Here is a 19,619-nt window from a genome sequence, read left to right as displayed (position 1 = left end):
AATAATGAGACCACAAATATTTTCATTGCCTAATTAAATCCTTCTCCTAAAAAATAATGTTGAGATATGTAAAGAATCTTAGTGTAAAAATAAGGAACAATAAAAGTATTAAATTAATAACTTTAAAGTAATCTCTGGTTAGGAATTAAGCATACCAAAATCTCCAAAGACAGTTTGTAGTAATTTTTATTGCAGAAATAGAAAACTAATACAGGAAAGTCTCCATTTATGTAATACTTTGACATCAGTTTGCCAATACTAACGAAATTCCAAAATCAGTTGTGGTTTGACTTAAATATGAAACTTCCATCAACATGTGTTCCATGCCCTGAGATGAAGAATTCCCAGGATATAATAAGGATATGGCTGGTTCGATACTGAAAACGGAGGGAGATGACCACCTAGATCCAAGAAAATTCATGAAAAAAAGCTGTTGTGGTAAACGTGGCCCAGATTACACACTGTGCTAAGGGTTTTCACACAGCTTTCTTTCCTGAGAAACACTAACATCCTTGGTCAGTAAGGGGAGACAGGGTTCAGAAACCCTCTGACATCAAATTTATAGCCAAAGAATGGAGACAAGCACCAGCCATAGTTCACAGGAGCAGCAGACCACATACACTTTCCTTACAATGACATCAACTACGTTGTCCAAGGAACTTTGAGGTCACAGGAACAGCATAGTGGAGATAGAAGGCAGGAAGACTGAGGTTGTGAGGCCTGACCCTAATGGAGCAAGTAAGGGGAAGAGGAGGTAGTTCAGCCAGCAGCTGGCATAGTGAGTAGCCTAAGGGAAAAGCCATGTACAGAAACAGCAGTTTCATCAAATGCAAAAAAAGAAAAAAATATACAGAGAAGAATTCCTTGAAGACTGCCAATAGCTCTGGCATCCTTCCCAATTAATCTAATTCATTGTTCAACTAGTGACATAAATTTATATCAACCAGGCCTTAAGCTTAAACTCTAAAGAGACCTTTGAACAGATTGCAAGTAGACTGTTACTGGTATCAAGGAGAGGTCACCCATGAGAGCTTTTAGGAGAACAAAAAAATATCTTGATGTTATTCATGTCAGTTAATGAGAAAAATTGAAAAAAACAAGATCAAATCTTAAAACTAATTTTGCACCTTAAAAGAGAAATTTAAGAGAGATAAAGGAACCAATTTTACAAATTTAAATAATAAAAAGCAAAATTGTTGAAGTATCAGCTTTGTAATCCAAAACAAAAGTTGTTTTTGAAAAACAGAATAGTATTAGCATATATTTAAAATTTTGTGAGATGAGAAAAGAATTTTTTTTTTATTTTCAGGAAAAAAAGAATAAAAATAAATTAAGCATTTAATGTAGGAAGGTCAAGAAAGAGACATAGTAGAAATGACTTCATAAAACAGAATACAATTTAGGAATCTGAAAACAAAAGTACAATAAAAGAAGAATGAAATAAAAATCTAAAACCTGGTTCTTTGAAAAAAATAGTAAAATTAATTTAAAAAAATAAAATTTGTCTAAAAATTTAATAAGGATATGGAAGAAAAATAGGTAAAATACATGTCAAATATGATATGTAATATAATATACTTCAATATAGAGAGAGTAATATGTGTGGAGGGTTGTTAATTTTTATAAGGTGGTTTTGTATTTGTCTTTACTGGGATATATTCATGAGATGGTTAGTTATGGTTTGATCAAAAATTTTTAATTCAGAAGTAGCTATCATAAATACTCCAGCTTCCTTTACCTATGGTCATCGTCATAGGTATTTTAAATTAGCTACATGAATTCTTTTTTTACTGATGAAAATAGTAGTGACCTATAGATATATGGAATGGCTAGAATAATATAGATACGTTTTATTACTGAATAAACTGTATGTAAGAATCTAGTGAACCCAATAGTCTGTATACTTTAAAGTGAATCCAAGGTCTGGGATGAAAGCCAAAAACTATGCTGGATTATTCTAGATGTCTTGTGTTAACCGTAAGATTAGATGAATCCTGCCTTTAGACATTGCCCCACTACCTCTAGAGAAGCAAGCTGTGTTGGCCAGAGAACCAGGACAGTAGCTGAAACTTCATGGAACTCACAAAACAAGTTCATCTTCTGTATTTTAGGAATTTATTAAACATCCATTCATCATCTTTTTTCTGACTGTTGAAAGCTGTAGAAACCAGAAGAGAAACTGGTACATGAACAAAATTAGTTGGAGTAAATTTGCAACTTACATATATAAAATATTTAGAATAATACAAGACACTGTCTTACATGTGAACATTGTAAATGGTTATCAGGTAACTACAGGTGAATTGAGATCTAAGAAGTGAGGAAACCTCCATAAACTAGACAATTTTCTAGGAAGAAGTATTGAAGACAAAGTTTTAAAAGTGTCTAAGATTTTAAAGCATCAAACTGCTTCCCAGTGATTTCCCTGTTTCCCAGAACAAGGCTCAAGATTATTTATAAATTGCAAAAATATCCAGCACCCAACTAAGTAAAATTTCTAATGTCTAGTGTACTTTGAGCGTGATGGTTGACTTTTCTTTTTGTGATGCAAGTGCCTAATTTAAATTGAGATTAAAGAGGCAGGGAGACTTCAAGTGGTCATTCTCCTCAAAGATGGCTATTTTGAGTAAACACAGTGCCAGACACAGGACTAGATGAAAAGCAGGGGTGGGGGCACTTCTTTCTCTCCCTAGGCAACTTTGTTTTAGAGATCTTGTTTGGTTTCAAGGTAACTACATTTGATTGTTTTTTCTCTTCCTCAACTTTAATTCCCACTCTGATGTTTTAAATTCACCAGTAAAGAGTGAGCCTGGGAAACCCTAGGCCTCCACCCTTGACCCCAATAAACGCAGAAATACCAACCCACAAATCTCTCCTCTACCTATGGTCTCTCTGTGTGGTCTCATGTATCACCTTATTCTGTGTAAGTTATAAGACTTGTAATAAATATAATAATACTTTTTTTTTTTAATTTCCTGATCTTTTTTTGCTGAGGGTATTTTTCAGCCACAATACAAACCACAAGGACTGGTCCAACAACAACATTGGTTATCAGTAAGCTCAGACTGGTGCACAGCTGTTAGCCAGTAAAAAATTATTGGGCATGTGATAAAGCAGGAAAATCTGACCCCTAATGAGGAGAAAAATAAACTAATTGAAAACCAAATAGAACTGACACAGCTATTAGAATGAGTAGACATAGACATCAAAATCATGGGACAGAACTAATATTTAAAACTTGTGATCCAAGAACACATTCCTCTAACAAATGAAGATCTGAATATACATACTGAAAGGGTTCAGCAGGTATCTGAGAAAATGAGCCAGGAATGGCCAGCTCTGAGACATATCCTAGGAAACTCTTAGATTTTAAGATCTAGAAATTTGTTTTTCTTCAGGCCTTTCATCAAAAATATCAAGTGATTTATAAAGAGTTAAAAATAGACTGGAGTCAGACATCTATCTCCAAAGCAACTCACAAAATAATAGGGTAGGGGATCAACAGTTATAAAAACAAAACAAAACAAAAAAGTAGGAAGAAGTTGTGAACCAAGGATTTTGTATCCAGTTCTTAAGACAATAGAAAAACAATCTACTGGAGAATGGGTTTATCCAAATAAAGAGGTGACTGAGGAAAAAAAAAAAAAATAGTATGACAGTTTTCCATGTTGAACCACTTTGGATAATAGTTTAGGATTTTCTTTAAAAATTAGACATGTATTTGTCATATGATCCAGCCACTCCACAGCCAAGAAAAACAAAAGCATATATCTATAAAATATTTGCAAGTAGATGTTTATAGCAGTTTATGTTTATTGATGTTATAGCATTCTACCCAAAATCTGAAAATATCTCAAGTGCCCAGTCACAAGTTTAGGAATAAACCAGACATGGTATATCCAATACAGATCTTCCTCAACTTATGAAGGGATTATTTCCCAATAAAACCATCATAAATTGAAAATATTCTAAATGAAAAATGCACTTAACCTACCAAATATAATTTCTTAGCTTAGCCTACCTTCCATGTTCCCAGAACACTTATATTACCCTACAGTTGGGCAAAATGATCTAACATAAAGCCTACTTGGTGATAAAATGTAGATTTTCCATCAAGTCATTAATGTATTAATTTAGTTTTATGGTAAAGAAGGAAAATGAAGGGGGATTACATGTGTTTCTTTTCAGGGAGTACATTATAAAGGGTATTGTGGCCATATAGGAATACCTACATTTTGAAGGACTACTATGGAAAAATAACCTATGTGACTTTGTCCAGAGAGTTCTGTAGGACATTTCATGATATCCTAGGAAGGTCCTGGTGTTGAATTTGTTATTCAGGAATCCAGATCCTTACCTGCTTCTAGGTCTCAGTCCTATAACTTAAGTTGCCAATGTCCTAGAACATTTAATGATGCTTGCTAGGAATGGATTTCCTTTCTTACCCTCAGCTTCCAGCCATCAGGTCAACACTCAAATTATAGATTCAGTTTATCAGCACATCTGTGTTATCTCTACTTTGGTCTTCCTATGAAATTCTTTCAAAATAGTTATTGGACATTATAACATATTCCATAAAAAAGTTTTAAGACCTTATTCCTTAACAATTTCTAAGTCAGCATATTTGAGCAAGAGTACTCAGCATTAAATCACTACAGTTCAATCTAGCTTCCTGCTGCTTTGAATCACCCTTTAGAGTCATAATTATTGCTTCTAGTTTTGTTGAGTGTTTCCTATGGTTCTGTCATGGAGAGTTCATTATTTTCCTTCAGAAACACCAGTCTTCAAAGAGAAAAGAATTGGTACAAATTTGTATTCTTCATAAACCTCCCCCACAGTGTTCAGGGACATATGAAACCATGTACTCTAACCAACCATGGATCTGTCCTGGTAAACTACAAATATATTAAAATTATAAATCAGCAGGATATCTGGGTTATAAAATTATTTACAAAATAGTTTGTATTTAGTACAATCCTGCCCCTGGAGAACTCTTTGAAATAATTCAGCTGAATAATTATTTATTGGGCATCCACTCTTTATATGCTCTTCATTATGTGCCTGAGAAGACAAAGTGTCAGAAACAGTCCTTTTGCTTAAACTGCTGCTATTTATCTTTGGTGTTGAAAAAATAAGTACATTTTTATAAAACAATATATAGTAAGGTGTTTTTTGTATAAGAAGAACAATAAAAATGCTTTGTTGGGGTATGGGGTTTGGTGACTCAGGAAAGGGTATATTCACAGCATGGGAAAACAAAAACAAACAAACAAAAAAAAAATAGGACATATACGCTGAAAAGGTGACATTAGAAATAAAGGGCAAGTTGAATTCCAGCCTCTCTATGTATACTAAGAGAGCAAAGTGAAGTTGTCCCGAACTCAGCATTCCTAAATTGGATTCCTAATTCCACCATTGGTGTAATGAACTTGAGCAAGTAATATTATCTTTCTAAGCCTCCCATCATATGGTGTATATGGCAAAAATAATAGCATGTCAACACAGTGATGCTGTGAAGCTTAAGTGAGAAAACATTTATCAAAAACATAGCACAATCCTTAGTCACTAATATATGGTACATGTTCAATCAAGGTTTGGTTCTTATTAATATCATTCCAGTATTAATTGTAATTATTACATTTACTAGTGGAGAAAGCATGGTAGTAGTGTATCAAATAGGGGCAAAACCCTGGAAATGACAGCTTGAGAATTTTTGAGAAATAGTAGAAGTTAATTTTGATTTGAGCATATGGTTCATTTAGGGAATAGTGACAGGGTGCTAGTGCTGGAAGAATAGATTGGGGATTTATGGAGGGGCTTAAGTGCCAGGTTAATAAATTTATAATTAATTTGGCATACAAAAATGAGTCACAGAAGTTAATTGAGCATGGAAGTGAAATAATTGGGCTTGTTCTTTAAGATTAGTCATGGACTTGAGTGGAAAAAGAAGAGAGTGAGGAAGGCCAGTTTGAAGGCTATTAAAGTATCATTGCAAAGGGGATAATACCCATTACAAGAATGGTAGCTATAGTAATGGAAAAGAAGTATTCTGGGAAGATCACTGCAGAAGAAACTGCACACATTGGCTCTGGGTAGAATGTAGAAATTAATAAGTTTGGGTCAACTAAGACTGTAATCAGCAACTGAAAGTTACGTGGGGATTAAAATAAAACCTGGAAGCAAAGATTGGTGGAGATCAAGTCTGTGGAAATTGGGACATTTTGATTGGTATATAGTTAAGTTTGACTAACCAGTGGGATACACAGTTTAAGGACAGGAAGGCAGTTAAAATTCAAGCTGGACTTAAGAAGAGAGCTTAGGGCTATAAACAGATACTTTGGAGCTATTTACATTGTCAGTATAAGACATTTGAGAAATGAAACCTTAAAGAGAGAGGTTCAAGAAAAAAAAAAATAATAAGAGATTTGAGACGAGATTTCCTGACTCTTTTCCTTTCACTCTTCTAAACAGTGCTAATCCAACTGGGTCAGGTAGGGAAAACAATATAAGTCATAGGCTTCTACAAGTAATTGCTCCAAATCTTAGCATACACATGTCATGTATCATGTCAGTAAGTCATCAATATTTGCTCATTCTCAGGTGGGTTTATAAGAAACTATGTAAAGTGTTAAGAGGCAGATATTTTGAGTGGTACATGATCTATTATCTACACTGAGTGACATAGTAATAAGCTGGTGTTTACCAAGAAATCCTTCAGTAGATGGGTTCAGGATTATCTCTCTTTCCTCTCATGGTTTCATTCTCTACCTACTATTAAAACCCCTTTTAAGGGGCATCTGGGTGGCTTGGTCGGTTAAGTGTCCAACTCTTGATTTCAGCTCAGGTCGTGATCTCAGGGTCCTGGGACTGATCCCCGTGGCAGCAGGGAGTCTGCTGGAGGATTCTTTCTCTTCCTCTACCCTCTCTGCCACCACCCCCATCTGTCTCAAATAAATAAATAAATCTTAAATTTTTTTTTTTAATTCTTCCCTAGATTATCCATCAAGGTGGAGTTAGCTTGTCCAGGGCTTTTGAATTTATTATTCATTTTATTTTTTCCATTGTACCTTGATATTTGTAATGCAATTAAGATGAATGACCTTTTTTCTCCCCAGTTGTACCCTATGCTCCTTTGGAAAAAAACTGCTCTTAACTCATTCCAGTTTTATGATCATGTTCTCACAAGCATTCAAAAATTCAATCAAACATTGTCCTCTGAGTTCACCCAATTCTACATTTTAGTTGAATTTATGTTATGTTCATGACATCATGTATAACTCTTTATCAATATTTTCTGATTAAGAATGATAACAGAAACATGAAGAATTCCTGTATTTAACTGGCATGTGAAGAAGAGATAAAACTTTCAAAAGAGTAGGAAAAGGAAATTTTTATAACATGAGAAATTCCATAGAAGAAAAAGTCCTAGTAAAATGTAGCGTTGTCAAAACAAATACCAGTATAGATAATTTGCAAGGGATACTTTGGTAATTTAAAGGTTTTTTTTTAAATAATTGAGGGATGTATTGTTAAACAATATTACTGGAAAAAATAATATGATACAATTGAGGAAAATGGGGTCAGCAAATATAATATTTATATTTATAATATATTCATGTTAATAAATATTAATAATGTTTTTCTCATTTCTTTAACTTGCATTCTTTGCTACAGATGTTGTACCTAAATAAACAAATCAACATTTATAAAGTGACATCTTATTCTAAGTTTGTGGATCCTATTTCCAAATAACAGTTCCAGTCCTACATCTCTCATCTTACTGTGGCAACAAAATGTTGATTTTTTAAAAACATCTCATAACTATTATTTACTGTCATTCTTATTGCTGGAACTGTATTCTTATTCTTCATCCCACTGGCCCTAAAAATAAAAAAAATGTCTAGATCCCTTGATAGCCTTTTTAAATTCTATTTCATCTATAAACAGGATTATTTATCCTTAAATTTTCGATACTAACCTTCTGTCCGCAGGACACTCTTTAGCATTTAGGTAAACAAAAATTGAAGTCCACAACATCTTTTAACACTCCCAGGTATTATGTCATGGTCATTCTAGACTTTACATTCCCTCTTGTCTGAATGGTCCATGACTATTAAATTCTAACCACAGAAAATTCTTACTTCACTGTGATCCTTCTTTCTTCTTGATTCTTCTAAACCTTTCTGCAACTAACATACATAGTCACAATTTATAGCATTTTACCTTATATTTTACCAAACAATTTCATAGGTATATCATATGCTAATAAGTTCTACTGTAGGGGAAGTAGGAAAAATGGTATGGGTTCCAGATTTAGCTCTCCTGCCTGAGTATTGGAGCTAGTCTATTCCCTATGATAGAATGTACTAGCAAAGTAACATATTTACCCATAGTTGAGTACATCTGTAGATATACTATCTTATTTCCATTTTGTAGCTGAGAAGAAAGGGGTTCAGACAGGTTAATTGACTTGTCCCCATAATGTGGCAAGTGTGTGGCAGAGGAAGTCCCCAAATTCAGAACCCTGGCCATTTTCCCTACTTCAAACACCATTTTCTTTCATTTCCAATTACTTTCTCCACATAAATATAAAAACCGAGCACTACAGCACATAGTGATGTATAGAGATTAGCATTTTTATTTTCTATTTCTTCAAGGTGCTGAAGTGCTGGCATTAAATAACAACTTTGGGTTTGACTTTGCTTTGGATAATACACCAGTTAAGAGATGCAAGCTTCAATCATATAGGATAATAGATGATCTGCTGAAGAGAGAAATTGATTTTGAAGTTGTAATTTACTTGAAGTGTTTTGATGATCTCATAAAATACTGGCACAAAATTGAAGTTATTTAGGATTTCATGGCTCTCTTAAAGCCTGAATTACTACTTCAGTGCCAAAGTCCCCAGGAAAGATCCACAGGTTCCTGTATTACAGACTATATATTTATTGCACTGTAAATATACTTCCTAGTACAGAAGCTTTTTCTTTACTATCTCCATCTCTTATATATTATACATCTCTCTCAATCTCTTTCTCTCTTTTCTTCTCACTCACTCTTTCTGTCTCTGCCTAGCAAGTGGCCCACTCCCATATTGTTTTGGTATCTGGCCCATGATCTATATTTATGTTCAAAATGGTTTTATTTAAAGTAGTGGAAATAACCCCAAAAGATGAACCATTTCTTTAGCTATCAGTGATTCCTCTTGAACACAATTCTGGTGTTGTATTATTACACGGCTTTTATCATTTTATCTTTGCCATTTATCATTTGATATCCTTAAACAAGGACAATATCATCCAGAAAGAGGGCATAAGAAAACTCTCTTCTCCACATGGTCTCTTCTATGGGAAGATGGTAAAAAAGGGTATCTTGAGGAACTTGACAGGTGGTTCTAGTCCAGTGGTCCTCAATACTGAGGCATAATAGAATCATATGGGGAGCTTTTTATTTTTTATTTTTTAAGATTTTTTTCCTAAGTAATCTCTACACTTAATGTGGGGCTTCAACTCACAGCCCAAGATCAAGTCACATATTCCACTGACTGAGCCAGCCAGGCACTCCATGTGGGAAGCTTTTTAAACCACCCAACTAGTTAAATCAGAATTTTTGGAGAAGGTAGATTTTTAAACTCCCCAAACTGATTTCAATGTGCAGCAAAGTATCATAACCACAGCTGTAGTGGAAGTCTCTTTATCAGAAACATAAGAACATAAGAACATGGGAAAGCAGTACCCTCTGACTGTGTGTGTGTGTGTGTGTGTGTGTGTGTGTGTGTGGATGGATAGATAGTAATGTAGGTAGACCAGAAAGATAGAAAGAGAAATTAAACAAGAATATAAATTATATTTCTCAATTGGCTTAAAACCCAGGAAGGTAAAAGTGATATAATTAATTACCATTAACCCAAGTCTTATTTCGGGGTGATATGCCATGAGAAATACACTCGCTTAGCATTTTTGAAAATGTGATACATGAAGTCATTTGTGATAAATATGATTATTTAGGTGGAAAATGATAAATATGCTTTATTTTAATAATTTTCATGTATTTTAATAGGTAACATAAACTTATGTTACCTATAAAAATACAAGATTTTACTAATTTCTTTGCTGAAAGTGAGGCTTACGTAGAAATCATTGCAGTTTTCTCCTTTATACAGACCATGTAATTTACAGATGGCATTTAATCCTACCAGTGAAGTTTCCAAACTATCCATTTCTGATTTTTTTTTTAATATCCTTGGAAGTACAGATTATATAGATAAAATAGGTGATGTGAAAATTTGAAAACTGAAATTTGAAAAACTTCTTGCATTATTTTATATGATAAATCTAAAGCCATCTTTAGAAGTGAACAGTTATTAATCAAGTTTATATAAGCATGTATAATAAATAAAAGTAATTATGATTATGCTTTGTTTTGTTGTTGTGGTTGTAGTGATGGTTTTTGGAACATTATTAAACCATGCTTAAACCTGGAATTTTTAAGGCAGAAAGGTACTGATTTAAAATACTCATGATGATAATAAAATACTCATATAGTCTTTGCACAGACATTAACATTAATCTAATGAATCAATTAAGCAGTATTTTGGTATTGCTTAACTACCAACTGCAAAAACATGTCATACCAAAGTAATTAACAGGAGAGGAAGAAAAAAGAAAGAAAGAAAGAAAGGAAAGAAAGAAAGAAAGGAAGGAAGGAAGGAAGGAAGGAAGGAAGGAAGGAAGAAAGAAAGAAAAGCAGGCTGGCCACCATACAAAATCTATTTTTTTAAAGATTTGATTTATTTATTTGATAGAGAGAGACAAAGCCAGAGAGGGAACACAAGCAGGGGGACTGGGAGAGGGAGAAGCAGGCTTCCCACTGAACAGGGAGCCCCATGCAGGGCTAGATCCCAGGATGCTGGGATCATGACCTGAGCCAAAGGCAAACACTTAACGACTGAACCAGACAGGCACCCCATAAATTTTTTTTTTTAAGAATAATATGTTCAAATATCATGAGAAAAGATTTGTAATATGACTGGGAATAATGATGGAAAAACAGAATAGGTGTCTTTTATAGTGTTGTATTTAATTAAAAATATTAGATCTGCAAAAGTCATTGTGAAGACTTAAAAGCATGCTTTGTTTTGTTTCATTTTGTTTAATAGTAAAAGCATAATCAGTAGCAAAGCATGAACGATGTTTTATTAGCTTCCTCTGTTAAACAACATGTTTCATTATAGAATTGTGGGTATGACTGGAATCTTGATTTGTCGATGATTACACCTAAAATGAAAAGCTAATATTCTTCACCGAAGACTATTTACACTATGAATACTATGAACTCAGCTAATTATTTGGTGTTTATCAGATAATAGCTGCATAAGGAATTCCAGATTTTGAACACAAAAGTCCGTTAACTTTTTCCCACGCCTTTAAATGAAAAATATAATTTTTGAACTAATTGACAACTGACTGATGTAACGACAAACAAAATACAATCTAGAAATTGTTCTTGGAAAAGTGCAGAGGATAATTGGTCCATTATGAACATTTTGTTCCTCAAATTCAAGTTTGACATTAGTTCAACTCTTAGTTCATTAGTTCATTCTCTTTTCAGGTGCAGAATAGGCTCAGATATATACACATGGAGGTCCATCCCACCACATATATACTGTATGAAGGAAAAAAAATTCATATTAAGGGCTGGCCACTGGATTTTTATTCTGTGTCTCTTTCTCAGTAAATAACTCTTGTTCTCTGATGATGCTTGTTTGGCCCTTTACACATGCAAGTACTCTGCCCAAATGAGAAAAGAACATAAGGTCTTCCAAGTCAGTCTTCATTTACGAGCCAATGCATGCATGCTTTGTTCAGCTTTGCATGTTTAGAGGCACAGTTATATTGGAAAATTTAACTTGGTGATTGCAAAATAGTGGAGAAACATGCCTACGTTTACATCATTGGTTGTATATTATCATCTAAGATCTCACTAACAATATTTGGATGTTATGAAGATATTTTGTAATTGTTTGCCTTTATTTTCCCTAATGATTTAGTGTTGGTGTGCCAATGAGACTTTGCCAGTCCTTGTAAGTACTACCAGATAACTTGAATTAATCAGAAGAAAACTAGAATCTGGAGGTCATTCAAAAGACTTCTTGAGGTGAGTTGGTTGAATAAAATTTCTATTACTGTATTGACAAATTATGTGCAACAATGTATCCTATCAGAATACAGATAAGCAGCTTTTTGTCTTTTATGATTATCTATGAGTTGGAAATCTCAAGAAGTAGCATCATAACTATATGGAATAGAATTGAAGTTTTGTGTTAGAATTTCTTATTTTTCACTGTGACTTCAAGCAGAATATCAGTTTTATTGACCAACCACAATCAGCCTCATCTTTTCCTTTAAAATTACTTTCAGGCATGTATTTTTTTGTAAGTTGGGTCACATTTTCTTTTTGTAATTAATATTTTATTTTAATTTTAATTACAAAATTTACTTTTCTTTTGATTACATGATTTGATATTCTATTCTGTTAATTTGTTATGGTGCTTCTATTCTGGCAAGTGATTCAGATTCCCTTTAAAGAAAATGGAATAAGATGAAATTCTTAAACAAGTTATTTAAATTTAAGAAATAAATTGATTTAGATTAATAAGAGAAGGAAGACAGGCTGGTCAAAGACCAGCAACCCCCCTCTCCGTGTTTGTATCAGGAGACAAGATGGCGGGGAAGTAGGAGGAGGCGCCTTTTCAACCTGCACCCTAAAGTGAGCTGATTACCTACCAAAGAACTCCGATCACCCATGAAACCAGCCTGAGATCAGAATTATACACGTCTGGATCTCTACGGGGGCCAGAAGACGCCAGTGGGCAGGTAAAGTGGAGTGGGAACGTCGGACTGATATCGGAAGATAAACAAAAGGGGGAGGGAGCCACCAGAGGCGACCGACTGGAAAATAATACCCCAATACAAGAGTGCCCGGCACCTGGGGACCAGCATTAACTTGGAGTCTTGTTGAAAGCACTCAAAAGAGCAAAGACTCGAGCGGGGAAATTGTGGGAATCGGGGCGGATAGGGATAGGGGCTTAAGTCCCCAGACCCAGGGCAGCATCCCCTGGCGCTGAGCCAGAGAGTGCGGCGGAGAAACCTGGTCTTTGTCCCGGAGCCGCCAGTGCGCCCGAGAACGGGTGGAGTCCGGCTCCCGTGAGGGGCTGGGAGCCACACCAGACGGCAGAACGCGCACCTTACTGGAGATGCGCGCGTGCCTCAACCTCCCATGAGAGAGGTGCACGAACGCCCAGCCTGGTGTTCTGGGACCCACGCGGCGATAGACCCACGCGGCGATAGAGCCGATAGAGCTGGAGGCGCCGCGCCCCAAACCATCCCCTGGGAGAGGTGCGCGCAAGCCCTGAGCTCTTAGCCCCAGCCAGCGGGAAAATCTCAGTGTGCGATTGCTGCTTGGAACCTCTCTGGCGGTCTGGAGCTGCCCAGACAGCCACAGCTGCCTTGGTTTTGCGTACAAGCAGGAGATCCTGCGTCCCCAGGGACCGTGACTCAGAACCTGCTCTGCCAGCGGCCCAGCGGCTGCAGCACCTGCAGGGGAGCAGACTGAGGCTTCTCTCTGAGAGGGAGGTTGGGGTGCAGTTTTCTTTCCTCTAAACCTCCAAAAACCATCAAAAGCTGTCAAGGCGAGAGAAAAGAAGTGAACAAACATAAAAACCTCCAGAGAACAAAAACCTGAAAAAAAACGTTTTTCTCAGAGCCCACCCCCTTGAGGGGGTCGGGAGGACTTAACTCAGGGAACATCATTGACTGAAAACCCACGTGGCAGCCCCCTCCCCCAGAAAACAAATCAGGAAAAAAAAAAAAAAAGACTACAAGAGAACAACCACCACTACTTCATAGATACAACTTTTATTTTTAATTCTTTCCCACTATTCTGGTTCATTTTTTCTTCTTTTTTTATATAGATAATTTTTTAACCTATTTACCATCACAGTGAGATGTCCAGTACATCAAATTCCATGATAAACTTCTAACCTGAATTTTTTGATACATACACATGTGTTTTTCTTTTGCTTTTCTATTTTCTTAATTTTTAAAAAAATTTTTAATTTAGTTTAGTCCAGTTTATTCCTTTTTTATTTTTATTTTCTAATATTCATATAGAGTTAAACTTCAAGGTAATCCCCTTTCTCCAAGCAATGCTACCCCTATAGGTGAACCAATTTTTAAGCCCCCTTTTTCTTAGGAAAGTTGAGTCCTTTAACAAAGATATCAAGATACATCCAGGAAGAATCAAAATAACCTTCCTCGCCCACACCGAGAATCTATAACCATGCTCCCATCTTTTTCTTCTGCCAGTGTCTCTGTGTATTTATGTTTGTCCGGATAGTATATAAATCTTATACTTGGGGTTCTTCTTGACAAGGCTCCTCCTTTTTTTTGCTTATATATATATATATTTTCTCTCGTCATATACTTTTATCAGTCTTTTTGTTTGTCTGTTTTTGTTTGTATACGTCATAAACCTTACCCTGGGGCCCATTTGGGCTGAACCTTCACTTTTATCTTCCCTTTTTTTCCTGTCTCTCTCTCTCCCTCTTTTTTCTTTTTCTTTTCTTTTTTCTCATTTGGGTGGGGAATCCTGAGTGCTCAGAAGCGTTCCAGGGTGCACCTTGACTGCACCACGGTCAATACATCCAGCTACATCTGTCCAGTCATCTCTCACCAAAATGACTAGGAGGAGGAATCCCCAACAGAAGAAAAATACAGAGGATGGGCCTTCTGCAACAGAGCTAACGGCTATCAACATAGACAATATGTCAGAAAGAGAATTCAGGCTAACAATTATCCAGGCAATAGCTAGGTTGGAGAAAGCCATGGATGACCAAACAGAATTGATTAGGGCAGAATTGAAAGCGACCAGAGAGGAGGTTCATAATGTTAGGGCAGAGCTGAAGGCCACCAGGGATGAGGTTCACAACGCTCTCAATGAGTTCCAATCTAATCTAAATTCTCTAAAAGCTAGGGTAACTGAGACAGAAGATAGAATTAGTGATCTGGAGGACAAACAAATAGAGAGAAAGGATCAGGAGGAAGCCTGGAACAAACAGCTTAGAAGCCACGAAAACAGAATCAGGGAAATAAATGATGCCATGAAACGTTCCAATGTCAGAATTATTGGAATCCCTGAAGGGGAGGAGAAAGAAAGAAGTCTAGAAGATATAGTGGAACAAGTTTTTCATGAAAATTTTCCCAATCTTGCGAATGGAACAAGTGTTCATGTACTAGAAGTAGAAAGGTCCCCCCCCCAAGATTATAAATTCAAAAAAAACATCCAGGCACCTCATAGTAAAATTGAGGAATCATAATTGTAGATACAATCTCTTGAAAGCCGCTAGGACAAAGAAGCTCCTTACATACAGAGGAAAGCCCATCAGAATAACGTCAGACCTGTCCACAGAGACCTGGCAAGCCAGAAAGGGCTGGCAAGATATATTCAGGGCACTAAATGAGAAGAACATGCAGCCAAGAATACTTTATCCAGCAAGACTGACATTCAAAATGGATGGAGAGATAAAGAGTTTCCAAGACCGGCAAGGCTTAAAAGACTATGCAACCACCAAGCCGACACTGCAGGAAATATTAAGGGGGGTTCTATAAAAGAGGAAAAATCCTAAGAATAGCATTGAACAGAAATATAGAGACAATCGACAGAAAGAAAGACTTCAAAGATAACACAATGTCAATAAAAACGTATCTCTCAATAATCACTCTCAATGTGAATGGCCTAAATGCACCCATAAAATGACACAGGGTTGCAGATTGGATAGAACGACAGGACCCATCCATATGTTGTCTACAAGAGACCCATTTTGAACCTAAAGATACACCCAGACTGAAAGTGAAGGGATGGAGAAGCATCTTTCACGCCAATGGGCCTCAAAAGAAGGCCGGGGTAGCGATTCTCATATCAGATAAATTAGATTTTAAACTAAAGACGGTAGTCAGGGATACAGAAGGACACTACATCATTCTTAAAGGGACTATCCACCAAGATGATCTAACAATTGTAAATATCTATGCCCCCAATATGGGAGCAGCCAATTACATAAGAAAACTATTAATCAAGATAAAGAGTCATATTGATATGAATACATTAATAGTAGGAGATCTTAACACACCTCTCTCAGAAATAGACAGATCATCGAAGCAGAAAATCAATAAAGAAATAAGAGCATTGAATGATACATTGGACCAGATGGACCTCATAGATATATACAGAACATTCCACCCTAAAACAACAGAATACTCATTCTTCTCAAGTGCACATGGAACCTTCTCCAGAATAGACCACATACTGGGTCACAAATCAGGGCTCAACCGATACCAAAAGACTGAGATTATTCCCTGCATATTCTCAGATCACAATGCTTTGAAACTGGAGCTCAATCACAAGGAAAAGTTCAGAAGGAACTCAAATACCTGGAAGCTAAAGACCACCTTGCTTAAGAATGCTTGGATCAACCAGGAGATCAAAGAAGAACTTAAACAATTTATGGAAACCAATGAGAACGAAGACACTTCACTCCAAAACCTATGGGATACAGCAAAGGCGGTCCTAAGGGGGAAATTCATAGCCATCCAAGCCTCCCTCAAAAAAATTGAAAAATCCAGAATACACCAGCTGTCTCTACACCTTAAAGAACTGGAGAATCAACAACAAATCAAACCAACTCCACACGTAAGAAGGGAAATAATCAAGATTAGAGCAGAGATCAATGAGGTAGAAACCAGAGATACAGTAGAACGTATCAACGAAACTAGAAGCTGGTTTTTTGAAAGAATCAATAAGATCGATAAACCATTGGCCACACTAATCCAAAAGAAAAGAGAGAAAGCCCAAATTAATAAAATTAAGAATGAAAAGGGAGAGATCACAACTAACACCAAGGAAGTAGAAATAATCATCAGAAGCTATTATTAACAGTTATATGCCAATAAGCTAAGCAACCTAGATGAAATGGATGCATTCCTGGAAAACTATAAACTCCCAAAATTGAACCAGGAAGAAATTGACAACCTGAATAGACCGATATCTAGTAACGAGATTGAAGCAGTGATCAAAAACCTCCCAAAAAACAAGAGCCCAGGACCTGACAGATTCCCTGGGGAATTCTATCAAACTTTCAAAGAAGAAATAATACCTATTCTCCTGAAGCTGTTTCAAAAAATTGAAGCAGAAGGAAAACTTCCAGACTCTTTTTATGAAGCCAGCATCACCCTGATCCCCAAACCAGGCAAAGACCCTACCAAAAAGGAGAATTTCAGACCGATATCACTGATGAATATGGATGCTAAGATTCTCAACAAGATCCTAGCAAACAGGATCCAACAGCACATTAAAAAGATTATCCACCATGACCAGGTAGGATTCATCCCTGGGTTACAAGGATGGTTCAACATTCGCAAATCAATCAATGTGATAGAACAAATCAATAAGAGAAGAGAGAAGAACCACATGATCCTCTCCATTGATGCAGAAAAAGCTTTTGACAAAATCCAGCATCCGTTCCTGATTAAAACGCTTCAAAGTATAGTGATAGAGGGAACATTCCTGAACTTCATCAAATCTATCTATGAAAAACCCACAGCAAATATCATCCTCAATGGGAAAAAGCTTGCAGCCTTCCCATTGAGATCAGGAACACGACAAGGATGCCCACTCTCACCACTCTTGTTCAACATAGTATTAGATGTCCTAGCAACAGCAATCAGACAACAAAGAGAAATAAAAGGTATCCAAATTGGCAAGGAAGAAGTCAAACTCTCTCTCTTCGCAGATGACATGATTCTTTATATGGAAAACCCGAAAGACTCCACCTCCAAACTACTAGAACTCATACAGCAATTCAGTAATGTAGCAGGATACAAAGTCAATGTCCAGAAATCAGTGGCTTTCTTATACACTAACAATGAAAATACAGAAAGGCAAATTAGAGAATCGATTCCATTTACTATAGCACCAAAAACCATAAGATACCTCGGAATAAACCTAACCAAAGAGGTTAAAGATCTGTACTCGAGGAACTACAGAACACTCCTAAAAGAAATTGAAGAAGACACAAAAAGATGGAAGACCATTCCATGCTCTTGGATGGGAAGAATAAACATCGTTAAAATGTCTATACTGCCCAGAGCAATCTATACTTTTAATGCCATTCCAATCAAAATTCCACCAGTATTTTTCAAAGAGCTGGAGCAAATAATACTAAAATTTGTATGGAATCAGAAGAGACCCCGAATTGCTAAGGAAATGTTGAAAAACAAAAATAAAACTGGCGGCATCACGTTACCTGATTTCAAGCTTTACTACAAAGCTGTGATCACCAAGACAGCATGGTACTGGCATAAAAACAGACACATGGACCAGTGGAACAGAGTAGAGAGCCCAGATATGGACCCTCAACTCTATGGTCAAATAATCTTTGACAAAACAGGAAAAAATATCCAGTGGAAAAAAGACAGTCTCTTCAATAAATGGTGCTGGGAAAACTGGACAGCTATATGTAGAAGAATGAAACTTGACCATTCTCTTACACCGTACACAAAGATAAACTCGAAATGGATAAAAGACCTCAACGTGAGACAGGAATCCATCAGAATCCTCGAGGAGAACATAGGGAGTAACCTCTTTGATATCAGCCATAGCAACTTCTTTCAAGATATGTCTCCAAAGGCGAAGGAAACAAAGGCAAAGATGAACTTCTGGGACTTCATCAAGATCAAAAGCTTCTGCACAGCAAAAGAAACAGTCATCAAAACAAAGAGGCAACCCACGGAATGGGAGAAGATATTTGCAAATGACAGTACAGACAAAAGGTTGATATCCAGGATCTATAAAGAACTCCTCAAACTCAACACACACAAAACAGATAATCATATTAAAAAATGGGCAGAAGATATGAACAGACACTTCTCCAAGGAAGACATACAAATGGCTACCAGACACATGAAAAAATGTTCATCATCACTAGCCATCAGGGAGATTCAAATCAAAACCACATTGAGATACCACCTTACACCAGTTAGAATGGCCAAAATTAGCAAGACAGGAAACAACGTGTGTTGGAGAGGATGTGGAGAAAGGGGAACCCTCTTACACTGTTGGTGGGAATGCAAACTGGTGCAGCCACTTTGGAGAACAGTGTGGAGATTCCTCAGGAAATTAAAAATAGATCTTCCCTATGACCCTGCAATTGCACTGCTGGGTATTTACCCCAAAGATACAGATGTAGTGAAAAGAAGGGCCATCTGTACCCCAATGTTTATAGCAGCAATGGCCACGGTCGCCAAACTGTGGAAAGAACCAAGATGCCCTTCAACGGATGAATGGATAAGGAAGATGTGGTCCATATACACTATGGAGTATTATGCCTCCATCAGAAAGGACGAATACCCAACTTTTGTAGCAACATGGACAGGACTGGAAGAGATTATGCTGAGTGAAATAAGTCAAACAGAGAAAGTCAAGTATCATATGGTTTCACTTATTGGTGGAGCATAACAAATAATATAGAGGACAAGGGTAGATGGAGAGGAGAAGGGAGTTGA

At 36.5% G+C, this 19,619-nt stretch overlaps 1 long non-coding RNA gene across 1 annotated transcript in view; it reads left to right on the top strand.

Moving 5' to 3' along the window:
- The window catches only part of LOC308349210, a 177,387-nt gene extending 163,528 nt beyond the window's left edge, over positions 1-13,859 (top strand). Inside the window, exons 3-4 of the long non-coding RNA XR_013967425.1 lie at positions 12,050-12,156; positions 12,715-13,859. This is a non-coding gene — a long non-coding RNA (uncharacterized lncRNA). The remainder of the gene's footprint in view (positions 1-12,049; positions 12,157-12,714) is intronic.
- The last annotated feature ends 5,760 nt before the right edge of the window (positions 13,860-19,619 follow it).

Source organism: Martes martes, assembly GCF_963455335.1.
Source record: "Martes martes genome assembly, chromosome: 9".
NCBI classification, from domain to species: Eukaryota; Metazoa; Chordata; class Mammalia; order Carnivora; family Mustelidae; genus Martes; species Martes martes.
This window is presented reverse-complemented; position numbering and strand designations above follow the sequence as displayed.